Below are 18,409 nucleotides of genomic sequence, written 5' to 3' on the forward strand. Positions count from 1 at the left end.
TTATCATTCTTGTTCATTTTGAGCTCCCTCAGTCTCTGGATGAGAGCTTAATTACCCCAAGAGCTGCTAACCACTTCTCCCAATAAACACACAGAACACCCCATAATGACCAACTACAGGACTCTTATCCTTCACATACAGAAAACCAAACTCCTAGGCATGGGACAGAATGTAAATGTTAACAATCTCATAGATCATTGCCTATAAAAACACTTTTATGAGTGCCTAAGTAACAGGCGACTGTCCAGTGCCTGCAGCTAGAGTGTTAATTCCACCTCCTACTAGCTGAATGTGATGAGAGCTGATTCTCTATGTGAGAACATGTGGATTATAGTGATGTGCAGGGAAAGCCAGACCTCAGCAACACATTGACACAGTTCATCCACAGTGCTGCAAGAGAGGAATGAGGATGTTGCCTTGGGGTGATTGGTTTCCTTTCCTTGTTGATTGCTGCCAGGTACTGCCTGGCCTCCTAGCTCCTCAGCGCCCCTTCTCAACTCCCACTTGTTGCCACCCTTCAAGTCAACCTGACCTAGTATTAGAAGGCAATTGGCTGATCATTAAGCTCCATTCTTGCAGCTTTTTCTCAGATTAGTCTTTTAACTTCTTCCTGTCATCTCTCACCTCCTGACCTTATAGACGGTCTCTTGACTCTTGTCTCTCTTCCTGAGCCCTGGTTTCCCAATGTTCCACAGTGCAACTGGCTTTTTCTCCACACCCTGCTGTCCTCTGACAATGTTCACCAATGCTACTTTGCACCCTCCTGTAAGCACCACTCTACAAGATTCCTCTCTGAGTATTATTACCCCAGAAGATTGACAGAGTCAGCCCTACTATGGCTACTGCTTCTGCTCCTCCAAAATGTCTCTAGGCCAGGGGAGAGGCTCTTGCCTTGTTCTCCTGTGTCCAAGCCTCTGCCTGGTGCTGCAATCCTACTCACCAGCTTTACATCTCATCCTTCTGCTCCAACCCCTGCTCTGCCCCATTCCTTTTTAAATGCTCCATCTTGTTTCTTTGGAATGACAGCCCTGTCTTACCATCACCGTGGAAACAGTGCCCTCAGGAGCTGGAGTCCTGTGGGAGGGGATCCCCAGTCCTTGGATCCCAAGACTCCCTCTTGTCATGCTCAATTAATGACAAGCTAACACCACCTCGAAGGCCCTAAACTGGACTCGGACTCTTTTCCAATCCATCTCATCTCTGGTCACTGTTTTTTGTCACTTGTCACCCTCCATGGGCTTTCTGCTGTCATCTACTGTTGGGTCTCCTCAGGAAATGTCCCTATCTCATCAATTAGACCAACTGCTAAGACAATCCCAAATCTCAGTAGCCTAACAGATAACAAGTTTGTTTCTCACCCACATAGTTCAAGTGTTCCGACAGTCTACCACAAGGTGATTCAGGACCTGGCTTCTGCCCTCATCACTGATTAGAACTAGTACCTGGCTGCACCTGGAAAATGCAATCTTCCTGTGTGTCAGGAGCAAAAGGAATGGTTGGTGTACAAATAACATGGTCTGTGCTGCATAGGGGAGGCACCTGTTTTCTAGGTGTAATCTCCTCCCAATGTAGCCCCCCCTCCCCTGCCCCAGTTTATCATTCCACCCAAAGCCTAGAAAGGACTGGACTCCTGAGATGACACTATAGGAATGACTAAAGATGTGGACCAGGGCTTTCCTCGTCTACCATCTGAACGGAACATGGATCCCCGGCACTCTGCAGAGAACCTCAAGCACTACATGATTCACAAACTGGGCTCTTTCTGACAAGTGTCAAGTCTTCCATTTCTTCCAAGAAATATTCTCTTTTTCCTCCTGAGAACTTGTTCAGAAAAGAGATACTCAAGTGATAGGTGCCTCACAAATATCTAGACAGAGGGGAAAATGGCATGAAGAATAATTTAGACAAAACAATGTAGATTGCCATGGAAACAATCTTTAGAACACACTGGGGAGAAAGAATCATTGTTAACACAGTTCATATTTTGTAGAGATATCCAATCATCAAATTCAATTCTGGACCCTTCAATCATTCTATTTTCAAAATTCTGGGGTTGTCACACCCAGAGGGCACATGCTCGTTTTCAGGGAGCCCTTTTCTTCCCCATCTAATAATCTTTAATGAAGGTAATGCTTTAATTACGGCAACTTATTGTTTCCCTGTTGGTTAATTTAAAATAAGTGAAAGGTTAAGTTACTACTAACGCAGCGAGTTTACTAAGCTATTCCAGAAGTATTTTTTTTCTGACAGCAGAGGCTTATAAGAATATGGGGAAATGTGCACAAGGAGAATGGAAGGTTTATCGTTTGCATTGCGTGGAAAGAAAGAGAAGCCATCCTTAACTACTCAAAAGCAGTTTTTCTCAGATTTTTCTGCCCCAACATATGTACAAAAGTTTATAGGTATGGATGACTCTTGGTCAGTAATAATGATTTAATATGGATGTTTAAACAAAACTTCTGGGGATTGCTAATGAACACTTTGTTTTAGGTGCTACTAAAAACAAAAGGTCAGAAGAAGGGCAGTGGCTTTTGCAAGTGAGGCCTCAGAGACATACGGTCACTACGGCCCAGGTGCTGGCATGGAAACGCAGGGCCTGTCGTGGTTATCTGCCCACTAGTTTCACGGGTTCCATCCCTGACCGCTCCCCAGGCTCCCAGCCTTCCCGGGGAAAGGTTGGTTGTGTTTTCATCAGAAGGCAAAGCCATTGTCTTATCTTGTGATCCCAGAACCAGCTGGATCACAAGTCATACTCCACACACCCTGAGGACTTCTAGAGAATGTGGTTTGTGTTCTTTTCTCCCCTTTCCCTGTCCTTCAACTTCCCAATACATGATATGTGCAGGCTCAGGGAGAAAGAGTTAGTTCGCTTGCCTGAAATAGATGACAAGCCTTGGTAAAATTATAAGATATCTTTTTTACCTTCTTCTATTTATTTTTATGTATATTTGTTGAGTGTGTGCAATGTACAGTAGGTCCTCAAATAACATTATTTCATTCAATGTCATTTCATTGTAAGTGATGAGAAAAGAAATGGATACCTGGCTGGGCCACCGTGTGTGTGGAGTTTGAATGTTCTCCCCATGTCTGTGTGGATTTTGTCCATGGATTCTGGTTCCCTGCCATATCCCAATGTTGTGCACATGAAGTGAGCTGATGTGTCTATCCCAGTCTGAGTGAGTGTGAGTGGGTATGAGTGGCCCTGCGACGGAAGCGCATCCTGTCCAGGGTGGGTGCCCACTCTGTGCCCTGAGCTGCCAGGAGAGGCTCTGACCACCTGAAACCATAAACTGGAATAAGTGGGTTGGAAAACAGTTCTCCTGCTTGTTTTTATAAATGTATGTATAGCTCACACTTGGTTCAATGTTTTATATTAGAAAATGTTTTGGGTCTTTATTTATAAATTTAGTGATGTTTTTGTGACCAAAAATAAACCATAGGAACTTGATTATTGTTAGTATCAATTGGCCCATGGTAAAATTGGTTTTCTTATATATCATTTTGCTTTAAATAAGTTCCTAAGAACCTATCCATGTTAAGTGAGGACTTACTGTATCTGGTGAAGGGGAATGGAATAGTGGAGATTGGATTAGTTCAAACAAGATTCATTCCTGGAGCAAGGGCATTGCTGAACTAAAGCTGGGCTTTGTTAGAAAGAAAGAGGGGGTTGGGGTTCTTGCTGTTGGCTAGGTAATCAGGAGTGGCTGCCCAGGGAGCCTTGTCATCAACTTATCTGTTAGCAATTGAGAATTTACTACATTCAATGCACTGTATACTTCTGATTCTCACATGGCTTGTGCACTTAGTAGCCATCGAATAAGGATTTGTTGATTTTTTTTTCAAATTGATGGTGAAAGGTTGAGAGAAGAGTGTAGAATTCAGTTTTTCTGAGATCTCATGGTTCAAAGATTTAATTTTTGTCCTCACTGTTAAAGGAAATGAAAGATCACCACATCTGTGTCATGGCCACTTAAATCATGGAAATGTAAATGAATCTCAAATATATCTTCTTAGCTGTAAGTCATCTCCTGGGTAACTTGTAAATTATTTGACTCTGTATGTATGGCCCATCTATATGACTCTTATACATGTAAAATGAATTTAGACAGGCAATGTATGTCACTTAGCTAACCGGTCTCCTTTCTACATGCCTTACTCCCATTTTTTATTTAATAGGCAAATTGCTCTCCCACTGAATCTTAATTCACAATGTTATGACTTCAGAAACACAGTTTTATATTTAGAAAAAATTTCAATCTTCTTACTGTCAAACATACTCTGCTCTAACATGGACACTTAACACGGTCTGGATGTCAATTTAATTTTGACACAGCCCCCATAGATGGAATTATCAATTTTTTATTCTTAATTAATATGGATGGGTAAGAGGATGTTTGAGGTTTTTCCCTCTCTGTTTTCATGGAAACATATACTTTACCATAAGATTGTATGACAGTAATATATTTTTAAAGCACTCTAAGCTTTTGTGAGTAAAAAGTGTCTCTACTGCTCAAAAGCTACTATTAACTGCCTCCAAATGCCCACCCCCCTGGGGTTGTTGTTATCTCTGAATGCTATGATGCTCTTGATAGTCTGTAGGGCACATGAATCTTTGTTCCCACCAAGATATGTTTTCTTCCACTTTCTTTTGGTGTAACAACACTTGACTTGTAGATGTAGCAAGTTATGGCAACAAATCCATTGTTCTTTGCCCTTTAGGTCATGTAAGTGCCTGGTGATTACTAGGATGTGAGTTTTTAGATTTTTGTTTAGGAGTAGGAGTGGACTGAACTATTCTCAAGACTCTCGTAATAGCTAGCTATGGCTTCATAACAAATGATCTGAAAATGAAGTGGCTTAAAACAATAGACATGTATTATCTCACACAGTTTCTGGGTGGACTGGGAGAGGCTTAGCTGACTGGTTGTAGCTGAGAGCCTCTCATGAGGGTATACCAAAGTGTTGGCTTGGGGCTGTAGGTCTCTGAAGGCTGGGCTGGGGTTTCCAAGGAGGTTCAGCCACACAGCAATTGTCTGGAGGCCTACGTTTCTTCCCATGTGGGTCTCTGCCTGAATGTACCTAAGACAGCAGCTGGCTTCCTCCCGAGTGAGTGGTCAAAGAGAGAGACCGAGGAAGAAGCTGCAATGCCTCTTACAACCAAGTCTCGGAAGTCATATACTGCTGCTTTTGCCATATTCTTTTTATTGGAAATGAATCACTAGTCTAGCCCATACTCAGAGAGAAGAAAATTAAGCTCCACCTCTTGAAGGGAAGTATATTAAAGAATTTGTGGACATACTTTAAACCACTACTTTTGATTTCTTCCCTTTGTCACAGGGTGTTTGCAAAAACAAACCAAAGTCAGAGGTTCATGGTCAGCAAATTGACAGATGAATACTGCTCCCTCAATCTTGGGGTAAGTCATACAGAATTTCAGCCTTCCAACCTAACCAAAGAGGTGTTCTACTCAAATTCTTAAAGGATGGAGTGGAGGCTGGGCCTAAGAGAGGCAGATTTCTTTCAGCTTTTCACATAATACTGTTTTCTATGTCCCCTGTGAACGTGCAGTGGCCAGGAGGTAGCTCTTCCCAGGGTATGTGCAGAGTGGGACAGCAATGAGGATGGGTGCTGAACAGGGGTAGATGTGTTTGTGTTGGGTTGTAGTTGCCTGAACTAATAGGTCAGAATCAGGCAGCAGATGGTAAGACCTGAGTAAGGAGTTAGTTGGTTCTGTTCCACTGCTGATTGGCAAAGATCAGCCACAGATGGTGAGAGTGAGACTATGAGTAGAATCGACTCTTGGGATCAAGCAAGTGCCAATGCCTCCTGCTGAAATTATCTGCAGCACCACTGAGAGATGTGCAGAATCCATGGGAGGAATTCTAGGCTTGGATCTCAGAAACAGAAACCATGGTGGTTCTGGCTTTTATTGCAGGATGTGAGGAAAGGAGCACTTGGTACCAGATGGAGAGGTTGCAAGAACAGAGCATGACTGTCAGACCACAGAGTAAAGCATTGTGCCATAAAGACAGATGGTGAGAGGGGTTGCCCCTGTCTGTGGTGGCTTACTGCCTTTTTAGTACTTACCCTGCCTGTGTACCCTTCACGTAGGGCCTCTTCAAGAGCTTCTACTTCCAAAGCATTTTAATTTAGAAGTCAAACGTAAGTGTTCCAAGCTTTAGTCCAGGCTGAGCACTTTATAGCTTTTCTCTTTTCCCACATTTAGATACATCTGGGATTCTGATACCCTAATAAGGAATCATAGAATGGTACAATTTATGAACTCAGGCAAAAGAAGATGCCATACAAAGGCAAAGTAGAGTGAAAAATAAGTTTTCTTTCCAGCACATTCCTGCCATTAAGATACCAGTGCAAGAGCAGAGAAGGGGGGAAGCATAGAAAACAGAGAGATTTATACTTCAAGATACAATCAATTCTACAAGTCATTACCCTACCAAAGAAATTCAGTGGTTCTCCTGGTACTACCTATAGACGCAGGTGGGAGAGGCCTGCCTTTAAGGGGCTCTGCCCTGGCCCCTCTCCAGCTGCACTCCTACCTACTGAGCAGGAGACCATCAAATGGAAAATAATGTGCCTGTCCAGAGCTGACCTGACCCCTTTAGACCTTACTCCAGGTACCCAGAAGTCAGAATACTTTTGCCCAAATGGCCCTGAGCCTGCATCCAGGGCCCATATGGGCTTATCCCTTAGATCCTGAAATATTACTCCTGGACCTGTGGAACAGCCAAGAAATGACAGCTTTATAGAGGGAAACATGGGAACAAAGTTTGGACATGTGGGTTGGAGTGCCCAGGGAACATGGAGTGCCTTGCAGTGTGGGCTGACCTAGCTGTGGGAAGCAAAGGGGGTAAGACTGCTCTTCGTGGGGACCAGCTCTCCCTGTTCCAACAGGGAACACTGAGAAGTCCCCGAATTCTAAGTGTAAACCTGGTCTTCCAATTTTTAAATTTCATATATTGTTGGCTTGTTTTATAGCTTTTACATATTTAGACATTCGACATGTGGACCTCCACATGTAGCATTTTTGTGGGTTCTGCAAACATTATGGTTGGTTCTGATTCCTCATCTAATACAGAAGCAAGTTGAATCAGCTGGCTTGGTTTTTTAAGGCCTTTTATTATTGGCTCCTCTCTAATATTTCCTACCACTGCTCTTCTGCAGGAATCTCCCATCCACCCAACTGGTTTACCCATCACCAGGCTCTGCTCACATAATTTTCTCTGTGCTCAGGTTCACACTATTTTTCTCTGAAAGGCCTCCATTTCTGTCCTGCATTTGGATAGACTGAGCTACTGTTTTAAGACCCATCCTCATAGTCGTGTCTCCTCCCTCTGGACTTTTGTAAGAGCTTTTGTTTGAGCCACTTATTGGCACTCAAAGTGTACAACTGTGTGAAGTCATTTTTCTTATTATGCACAATGTGTGGCTATAAGATAAGGAGACATCAATATGCAACAGTTTTCAAACCAGGAAAGGAGATTTTTTTTTAAAAAGTCAGAAGAATAGCTAGAGAATCAGTAGAATATGGTTAGTCAGGTACCAAAGGAGGTGTAGGTCAACACTGTCTAAAGGCTGCAGAGAGGTCATTGGGAAAGATGTCCCCAAATAGGCCATTTGTCCACTATGAAAGAGGTCTTTTGTGATTATTGAGAGAACAGCAGATTGTGTGGGCAAAGGCAACATTGTAGTGGGGAAAAATAGAGATGAGAAAGTAGAGATAGCAAATATACTTTAATGTTTCTCAAACAGTATAATTCTGAAAAGAAAGGAAAGGAGATAGAGTAGCTTGAGAGTAGTTTTGTTCTGTTGAAAAGATGGAGGAGATTGAGTGTGTTTGTGGAAGAAAAGTGCTAGATTAGAGGGGGATACTGATGGGGAAAGAAAAGATAGTTGATTAAACAAAATCTGGGAATGGCTGAGATCCAGTGCACAGGTGCTGGGGTTAACCTTGATGAGAAGAAAGGCACTTCTTGCTGCTGTAGTTAAGGCAATGAGGAGGAGACAGTGAAAGAAGGCTACAGGACAGGCATAACAATGAAGAGACTAGATTTAAGGGCATGACTCTCCGTGTAGAAGACAGGCTAGGAGAGCCAGAATTGGGGGGGGGGGGGGTGGATCAGATTTCATATATTTAAATACCACGTTCTTCATTCATTCCTTTCACATTTACTCGGTGTCCTGTGTGTGCCAGACTGGGGTCTACAGAGACACGACTTTTCATGTAATCTGCTGTATTGGTGACTCAAGTAAGATTTACTTTTCACTTTTCTAGAAGGCTTTAAGTAGAAATAAATGCACGAATCAGAAGAGAGTACTTTGTCAGACCAGATGTCCTGAACTGGGGTTTAGAAAACACGGACATCTAAACAACGGCACCATGTTTGAGATGGAGAAGGATGAGAGACCGAGATGGGGGAAAGGTAGCTCAGACAGGGTAACCAAACAAGGTGCGCCTTCCACTAGGAAGATGCGGACCTGGTCCGCACTTCAGGCAGAGCTGTAACCAAGGGTAACAGAGCCTCTGCCTATACAGGTGTGAAAACCAGCTTCTTCCCTAAACCAGGTGTATCAGCAAAGGCTGTGCAGGTCCAAATACAAGCCAAACTCGCCATCCAAGTTACTTTTCCCCAAACATCCACCGCCTGTAACTACTTAAGATCGGTATTACCTTTGCCCCTACTTTATTGAAGAGGGGCGGAGAAGGGAAGGAAGCGGTGGGCGGAGCGAATCGCCTTTCCTATTTTACAATTGGTCCTAATAGGGCTTGAGTCACGCCTCCTACGCCGCCGTGGACAGGCTCTGGGCACTGTCACTCGAGCCACCGCTACCGCCCCTCGTCGTGGCCCCGCCCCTCGCCGTGGCAGGGATCTCGCGGGAAGAGCTGCGGGCACGGCTGTGGCTGGGGTTCTTGCTGGCGCTGCGAGCGGGAGGGCTCTCCTCACACAAGCCCTTCCTCGCGGAAAGGTGGGAGCTGCGGCAGCCGCAGGCCTGGGCCACGGCTTCTCTGTCACCTCCTTTTCCTCAGGGCTTCCTCGTCCGCTTGCCCTCCGATGCTGCCCAGGTAAGACAGCCCGGAGCGCGTCTCTGCCGAGGAGCGGGTACTCGGAGCAGCCGGGGCAGCGGGCTCCCGACGGGGGCGGCTCTGGGGGCGGCTCCCGGGGCAGCGTGGCGCTGCCTGGTGGGCGCGAGGCTTTGGCTGGGTTCGGCAGTGCGGAGGGTGAGGAGGCGGTGAAGTGGGATGGGGTGCAGGCGCCCAAGGGCGGTGTAGCGGGTGCCAGGGCTCGTCGGGGTGAGGGGGCGGTTCGTTGGGGGTCCTGGGGCTCTTCTGGCTTGGGGTGGAGGTGGGTGGTGGCAGAGAGGGTGCCAGGTCTTTGGGATCGAGGGAGATTTATCAGGGTCCTGAGGTTCCTTGAGGTGTTGTAGTGGGGTTCCGGGACAAGGGGTTCCTTTATCGGGGTTTTAGGCTCTTTGGGGGCATAAGATTCAGTTTAGCAAGGTGCTGGGTTTCCGAAGGGGCAGATCACTGGGGTCTGGAGGGGTCCTTAGAGCGGGAGCGGGTGTCTGTTTCCCATCCCGGGGAGGAAGAAGCAGTTTATTAGGGTTCCGGGGAAAGGGTTCTGTGTATGTGGGTCTCCGGGCTAGAGTGCGATGTCTCTGCGTCCTGCAGGGACCGGGCCGCCTTGGTGTGCTGCGGGGGGCGAAGGGTGTACCTCAGAGATCAACGTCTTTACCGGGGTTTTTGCTTTGCCCAGAGGGGGGCAGTACCTTGGCAGGGTCTCGAGTCTTTTCGGGGCGCAACAGGGCGAGTTAGGCGGGTCCCCGGGTGATCTTGAATGGAGGGTGCGGCTCATCAGGCGCTGGGGTGGCTCTCAACGAGAGGGTGGCTTTAAGTCGCATCCTGAGTCGGCCCAGTGGACAGTCTGTGACATCCTGGAACAGGTCTTTCTTTCCAGATGAGAATGTACTCAATGCTTAGTTGAAGGGTTAATCGGTTTTGTTGCTTAGTTGGAGAAATAGTGGGTTTGTTTTGCAGTTTTCTTTTCTCTGTCCCAGGATCCCTGTGGGGCGTGCTGGTCTCGCTGCTCAGGGAACAAGAGCGGCTGCACTCTAGGTGGGGGTGTAGACTGTAGGTTCTTTAGGAGGTGAGTGCCCTCAGATTGGGTGTGGAAGCCGCTAAGGATGGGGAGAACGAAGAACGTGTACTTTAGGTGGTTTGGGTTTCCTTTCCTTAGGTGGTCTGCTTTGCTGATACTGCATTATTAGATCTGTACTCAAGTCGTGCCTGAATATTAGACAGAGGCAGGTGTGCTGGGAGATGTGTTCTGGATTCTCTCCTTTGAAAAGTATTTGTGGAGAGGCATAACCTCAAGTTTAGCCTCCAAGTAACATACTGGAATTTGAAGTCCCTAAGCTAGAATTCTGCAACAGCACGGTTGAGACCTGTCAGGGTGACTAACAGAGCTCTTGTAGGGAACCTCGCTTACCAGCTTGATTGTAAAGGTACAGCTAGTGGTAAAACTTACGTAGAGTTTTTGGTAACTAGTCCAGATTAAGGTGGAATTAAAATAAAATGATTTGTATATATGTGTGTAAGGTTTAATAAAAATCTGTAGGTCAGAAAGTTTTTGCATTTGCCTGGCTTTTTATGATAGAGGCCTGTAAATGAAGTCTAATGTGGCAGGCAGTGGGTCCTGTACAAATAGTAATTCTGTAATTTTAGATAAATAGACAGATTTGAGTATTTCAAAGCAAAGAATTTTGCTTGCCTTAGGCTTTTTCTTTTGGTCTTAGGTCCAGAAATGCCAAGGATAATGTACTTAATCCTTGAATCTTGCAATCATTTAAAAGAAAAGTGGAATCCTGCACAGTAATGTTTAACTTTTTGCAGAAATTAGATTTTTTTGTTATAATTCAAACCAAAATACCCGATTGACTTTTATAACTATCAAAATTATAACTATCAAAGCTGAGCAGATATTTGTATGGTACAAAAAATTGTACCCAAAAAATTAAGCAGACTTTTACCCCCTCAATTTTGAAAGACAAATGAGATATTAAGCAGATTTCAATAACTTTTTTAAAAAACAGCTTTTCTAATTTCCAAGTAAACATACTTATCAGTCAGCAAGTATTTGATTATCTCCTAGGTGTCAAGCACTGGAGGTACAATGATTCCGGCTCTCAGTAACCTACGTAGAGAGAGGGAAAGACAACATATAAATACATACATAAAATAATCGAGATGCCGATAAGGAAGGAATAAACAGTGTGCTTGGGGTTTAGCTCACACCCCTGAATGATAATGTAATTGATGCCTATTGTGGTAACTAGAAACCAAGCAAGATAATGGTCTTCCTTCTGAATTATTAAAGAAATATTAAATTATGAGAAGTAGAGTTTGGGTGTTAAATATGTATTGTCCCCGAGGATTAGCACCTTTTGTTATGTAAGCATAAGAAGTCTGTATGGACACACATCAAATTTATCAGTGTTGGGTTTTGTTTTTGTTTTTTTTTTTTTCAAGAGAAAATTTCAAAGACACAAGGCAGCTATTAATTTTATGTTTTTATATTATTTAAATCTATTTCAATGAGCAGACATTACTTAAGTGTAAATTGGAGAAGTCAAAAGTTTAAAACATTTTGGTCACTGTGCAAATTTGTGAAAAGTACAGTATTTATCAGGCTCTGTGTCAGTGTTGCCACTTCTACTTGTGTGTACTAGTGGAGGAAGCACACGTATTTCAGGATCCCAGAGTTATAGGGGTGGGGTGGGGAGCAGGACAAAATAAGAAAAAGACTGGGACCTAAGTAAAATGCTAAAACATGTTCAAGATATTGGAAATTTAATTATATAAAGATAAATTAATCTTAGACCTTTCTTCTTTCAAATTTAATTGTGTCCTAAGTTTGACAAAGGAAGTTTTCAGATTCCCTACAGAAGAATAGGGTGTGGTTTTATAGCAAAGAGGGAAGTGTTATCGTAGCACAGAGGTCAGGGAGAGTTCTTTTTGTGAAACATATGCAGATCTAATATGTTTTTCTTGTGAGGCATATGAAACATAAAAATAGTTTTATTGTTCATTATTAAACTACTGAAATTACAATACCAGAGTGTCTTCTGGATTATCATTCAGCATTCTAGAATTATAAATATGATACATTAAGGCAGTTTCTAGGAAGGAAATCATAAGACATAAATTCCATTCTTCACTGTGCAACTAGCCATATGATCATAGGTAATTCCTTAGTCTCTCAGGGCCTCAGTTTCTGCATATATAAATTAAAGCAAAAGAGGTCTCTGTAATTAATCAATATAAATTCCAACTCCAAGGATTCTATTGCACTGGTTTTTATGTTCCAGATCTGCAGTATTATATATACAAAAAGAGACAGATGCGGTAAGAGTAGCTAGTTCTCAGGATACAACTAGTTCCTTGTAATTTTTATGTATCATACCTGATTTTAGAAGCCTCTTCACTTTTAAGATGTATAGGAAATACTTAATTTCAGAATATACATTCATAAGGGTAAGTGATTGCCTTTTGATAATTTAGCTTTATCTGTTAAAGCATTGTTGTTTTTATTGAGTAATGTAATGAGTGCTAATACTGTAAAATAAGAAACAGAGATACAAAAAGCAATAAGACAGCCCTGGCTGGTGTGGCTCAGTGGATTGAGTGCCAGCCTGCGAATCAAAGGGTCACTGGTTTGATTCCCAGTCAGGGCAGATGCCTGGGTTGCAGGCCCGGTGCCCAGTTGTGGACTCGAAAGTGGAGACCACACACTGATGTTTCTCTCCCTCTCTTTCTCCCTCCCTTCCCCTCTCTGAAGTAAATAAATAAAATAAAATGCTGATTCCTGGTTCTGTAGAATATCTATATGATAATCTAATGTCCTTATATAAGCCTGATTGTAGAATGAGGTCTCTAGTGGATGAACCCCTTTAATCCATCCTTTACACTACTGCCAAGCTGATTTTTCTAAAATGCAAATCTGCCCAGTGTCTCTTTCTTAAAACCTGTATTTCTTCCTTACCTATGGTATTTAGTTCAAACTATTTATCATTACAAGGCCCTTCATCATCTGACTCATCCCTTGCCATCTTCCCCCAGCCCTTCATCCCCTCATAAACCTTGAGCTCTAACTGTACTAATAAAATCAGTTCACTGAAAGAGCCATACTGTTTCCTGATTTGGAGTCTTTTCATGTACCCTCCCTGCTGCTTAGAATGCTTTCCCTTCTCCTGCCTTGCTGACAAGGGCTACTGATTTTATCAGATACAACTTAAGCACTATCAGCTTTTTAAGTCTTCTGTGTCCTCTGGTCTTCCCTCTTCCCACTCCACTAGGTTATTCACTCTCTATGTCTTGTTCATTCATTCTCTTATGTTTCTTAGTCTGCTGTAATTGTTTGTCTCCTGGACTGAAAGGCAGGTTTATATTTGTCTTACAGGTTTATATTTGTCTTATTACTTTTTATTTTTTAAAAGATTTTATTTATTTACTTCAGAGAGGGGAAGGGAGGGAGAAAGAGAGGGAGAGAAACATCAGTGTGTGGTCTCCACTTTCGAGTCCACAACTGGGCTCCTGGCCTGCAACCCAGGCATCTGCCCTGACTGGGAATCAAACCAGTGACCCTTTGGTTCGCAGGCTGGCACTCAATCCACTGAGCCACACCAGCCAGGGCTGTCTTATTGCTTTTTATATCTCTGTTTCTTATTTTACAGTATTAGTACTCATTACATGTTTTGAACTCACAATGTCAAGACTAATGTCTTCATAATATCGGAGATGAGTTAAGTCCAAATCTCAATCTTGTCCTATTTTTCTAAAATTTGGGTCTTTCTGAATAATCTTATTCTCTTGTCTCAGTGACCTCAAACTGATAGTGGATCTGTAGTTCTTATCCTCATTTAAGATGTGAGACTGCCCAGCACTGTAGAAGTTAAGAGTACTTTGTTTAACTTGCAGAAAAGTCTTACAGAATTTTGAGGCAACCACTAATTTCTATATCTAAAATTGCAAAGAGAATTATGAACTAGTTTGGGTATTTCAGATCTTGGATATCTGATATTTGATAGATATTTTGCCTTGGTTGGTTTTTCTCTGGGAAATTATTATTGCCTGTGTGTGTTGGGTTTTATATTCACTTAATAATTGCTTTGCGTACATTGCCTTTAATTTTTAAAACAAGTCCTGTAGATTAAGTAAGTTACCTAGGGTCACCATCTACTAAGAAGCAGGCTTTGACTAAATCCAGGTCTGTCTTACGTCAGTCATATTCTATTATTTTTCAAATTATTACACTGCTTCCTGAATATGACTGCTTATTTAGAGTATTTAAAATTATTAATAGATACTTTACTCATTTTGTAAATTAGAGAAGTAGGTTGTAAGGTTTATTCATTCAAATTTTTCATAAAAAACTAAAGTAGAGAATCTGAAGACTTTAGAGCCTATTTAATCCAGCTCCCTCATTTAGCACATAAGGGAACTTACATAGGCAATAGAAGTTGAATGACTAGCTCAAAATCACAGAGCCAGTTGGCTAAGAGTTGTTAGTTGTGAACATTAGTATTATAAAACCATTATTTGAAAGGAATACCAGATGCCAGATTTCCACTGCTCCTCCCCACCCACCTGCCCCCTGCAGGAGAAAAAGCTTAGAGTGGCCTTTAGAAAAGTGATGTTGAGGATTTCAGTCTTAAGAACATGGCTCAGAGGTAATCCTGACTTTGGATCATGACACATGGAGATACCCCAGTACCTTTACTCATGTATTAGGTTGGCCAAAAAGTCCATTACAGGCTCTAGTAGTATTTATTGTCTCTAACTTCATTCGAAACAATTTTGTTAGATTGTTTTGTGACAGTTGTCATATCAGCATGCATTTAAAAAAATGTATCAGCCCTGGCTAGTGTGGCTAAGTGGATTGAGTGCTGGCCTACCAACCAAAATGTTGCCTCAATTCCCAATCAGGGCTCATGTCTGAGAAGGTACCCAGTAGGGCACATGCAAGAGGCAACCACACATTGATGTTTCTCACCCTTTCTTTCTCCTTCCCTTCCCCTCTCTCTAAAAATAAATAAATAATTTTTTTTAAAAAATTTACCAAAATTAGTGAATTTTTTGTAGCCATTTTAATATTGAAGATAGATGGAACCTAATCAACAAAATAAACAGGCAAGCAAAATATAACCAGAAACATTGAAATAAAGAACAAATGGACAGTAACCAGAGGGGAGAGGGATAATGGGGGAAAATGGGGAAGGTCCATCAAGAAACATGTATAAAGGACACAAGGACAAAGCCAAAGGGATAGGTTCGAGGGTGGGAGGTAGGGATGAGTGGGGCTGGGGGCTGTGGTGGGGTGAAAATGGAGACAACTGTACTTGAACAACAATTTTAAAAAAGAAAATACGTAACAGTTTTGGTGTATTATGCTTTATTATTTCAAGAAAGGTAAAAATGCAACTGAAACCCAAAAACATTTATAGAGCTCATGGAGAAGGTGCTGTGACTGATTGAATGTGTCAAAAATGGTTAGTGAAGTTTCTTGGTACTATTGACATTTTGGCCAAATAATTCTTTGCTGTGGGGCTGTCTTTATGCAGTGGAAGATGTTTAGCAGCACCCCTGGCCTCTACCCACTAGAAGCCAATAGAAGGAGATAGCTGGCCTACTCAGAATATCCAGATCAATAACATATTGGTGAAAATGAAAAATGTGTCTTTTACAGAAAAAACATAATAGACTTTTTGGCCAACGCAATAGTTCCTTAGTCATGGTTTCATTCCCTCCTCTTTTTTATTTTTAAAATTCTATTCAAAGTTTACTAATCTTATGCCTGATGTTATTACTAGCGTTGGCCTTTACTGGTAACCAGTTAAGTGCCAACCATGAGCCAAATACTAGGGATACAAAAAAGCATAAAATCTAGTCACTGCTCTGAAGAAGCTTGGTTTATTTGGGAGTAGGAGGCAGTATAGACAAGGGTTGGCAAAAGTAGGTTTACAGTTGTGAGTATGCAAAACACCATTCATTCTGGTATTAATAATTATTGTATTATTACGAACAACTGTAAGCCTGCTTTTGCCCACTTGTGTATTTAATTACAAGATAGTATATAAAGATGCCATGAATAATACAGCTCTAGAAGCAGAGAAGGTTAAATAAGTATAGGGTGGCTAGTGGTTATAGAAGTTTCTGTGTATAAGAAGTTTATCTTAAGTTAGTCTTTTTTTTTTTTTTAAGATTTTATGTATTTATATTTAGAGAGAGGAGAAGAGAGGGAGAGGAACATCAATGTGTGAAAGATACATTGATTGGTTGCTTCTCCCAGGCTCCCAGTTGGGGACCTGGCCTCCAACCCAGGCATGTGCCCTGACTGGGGATCGAACCCATGACCTTTCATTTCACAGGCAGGCACTCATTCCACTGAGCCACACCAGCCAGGGCTTAAGTTAGTCTTTAAATGAAGAGTTGGAGTGGTGTGAAAGAAGGAAGACTGGGGAAAATTCGAACCTCTTTTTTTAACCTTACCCATGCTCACTCCTCTTCAGTCACAGTGACTGCCTTGTTTTTTCAGTAGGCCTAAAACATACTCTTCCAGATATCCATATGTCTCCCTCCCTACTTCCTTTAGGTCTTTTTTGTTTTTGTTTTTGTTTTTTAATCCTCAAGGATATGTTTTATTGATTTTAGAGAGAGGGGAAGGGAGAGAAACATTGATGTGAGAGAGAAATATTGATGGATTGCCTCCCATACAAATCCTGACTAAGGATCAAATCCTCAACCTAAGTATGTGCCCTGATCAAGAATTGAACCTGCAACTTTTTTTTATGTACAGGTTAATACTTCAACCAGCCAAGCCACCTGGCCAGGGCTTCCTTCAGGTCTTAATTAAAATATCACCCCTTCTGTGAGGCCTTTAGTTGCTACCTTATTTAAAATTATAATATCCCTTTCACACATACTCTTCGTATTCCTCTTCCCTGCTTTGTTTCTTTTTTTTTTGTGCCTTTTTGCTGCCCCACATACTCTATATTTTAATTGTCTTTTTATCCCTATTATGATGTAAGATCCATGAGAGCAGGGGCTTTTTACACATTTTATTCAACGCTATATACCCAGCACCCAGAACAGTATCTGTTACAAAGCAGGTGCTCAGATTTTTGTTGAATGAATTAGACAATTGAAATTTAAAACAGAAATGTAAACATCATTTGACCTAACTACCTACTTTCCTTCCATTCCTTCCTTTCTCTCTTCCTACCCTTCCCTCCCTTTTGGCTGGCATAGAGGAGGAGGAGGAGGAACTTTTTCTTCCATGTTTTTCTTAAAAATTTTATAGGACTTTAAAAAAGTTATATGCAGAAGTCATGAAAAACTCCATGAACTTCTACATATGTAAACATGTAATCACCAACCAGTTCAAGATACAGAATACTTGTAAGGCCTTAGAAGCCTTTCTCATGCTCTCTCCTACTTCCCAAAGGTAACCACTATTCAGATCTCCATCACAATAGGTTAGTTTTGCTTATTCCTGAACTTCATATAAATGGAATCAAATCATTCTTTAATATCTGGTTTCCTTTGTTCAACCTTATGTCTGTGAGATTCATGTTTTTAGAGTTAGCAGTAGTTTATTCTTTTTTATTGTGTAGTATTCCACTTTATGAGTAAATATTTATCTATTCTACTGTTGATAAACATTTAGGCCATTTCCAGTTTTTAGCGCTTAGGAACAAAGTTGCTGTGAACAATTTTATACTTGTTATTTCAGTGAGCATAGGTTCATTTCTTGGCTAAATAACTAGGAATTAACCTAATCTCTCTCTCTCTAGATAGATACACATAATTCTTAATCCCACATTGTTCTTAGTACATCCTAGATGGCCATTAAATGGTTGAAGATAAATGATTAATTAATCATGTACTGTGAGATTATCTCAAATTTATTAAAAATATTGGAGAACAGTCCTTACACATTTTTCTTCCCTCTTGCTTAGCCTTTAAAAAAAAACATATTCTTTATTACTTGCTCTCCTTCCTCCAAAAGATGGGAGAGATATGTGTGTAAAAGAGAAACATCAAATTAATTTCAAAATGTGGATTTCAGAGCTTATTGGCTATTTCCTATGTTTTTTCCATAATAAAAGTTATTTTTTCCAACTGTTTGGTTTTACCATAATTATATTTTCCTACTATTCTATAGTTTGAAATCAATAGGTAGAAGAACTGAATCTGTTTTTTATTTCATGTGTTAATAACATATTTGGGGATATGTCAAGCAAAGACTTTCTTTGATGGCCTTAAGTCATTTTAGAAGTGGCTAAGTTGGTGAAGAATGCAAATGAGAGCCCCTACAATAATAGAAAAATCCTG

General features: G+C 41.6%; 1 protein-coding gene across 1 annotated transcript in view; it reads left to right on the plus strand.

Annotated features, from left to right (window-relative positions):
* Positions 1-8,888: 8,888 nt before the first annotated feature.
* The window catches only part of GLCE (glucuronic acid epimerase), a 106,357-nt gene continuing 96,836 nt past the window's right edge, over positions 8,889-18,409 (plus strand). The window contains exon 1 of the mRNA XM_045822650.1: positions 8,889-9,082. The gene's annotated coding sequence lies outside the window, so the exon portion shown is untranslated. The remainder of the gene's footprint in view (positions 9,083-18,409) is intronic.

This window comes from Phyllostomus hastatus, unplaced genomic scaffold, assembly GCF_019186645.2.
Source record: "Phyllostomus hastatus isolate PE091 unplaced genomic scaffold, TTU_PhHast_1.1 phas_scaffold_501, whole genome shotgun sequence".
Classification (NCBI taxonomy): domain Eukaryota; kingdom Metazoa; phylum Chordata; class Mammalia; order Chiroptera; family Phyllostomidae; genus Phyllostomus; species Phyllostomus hastatus.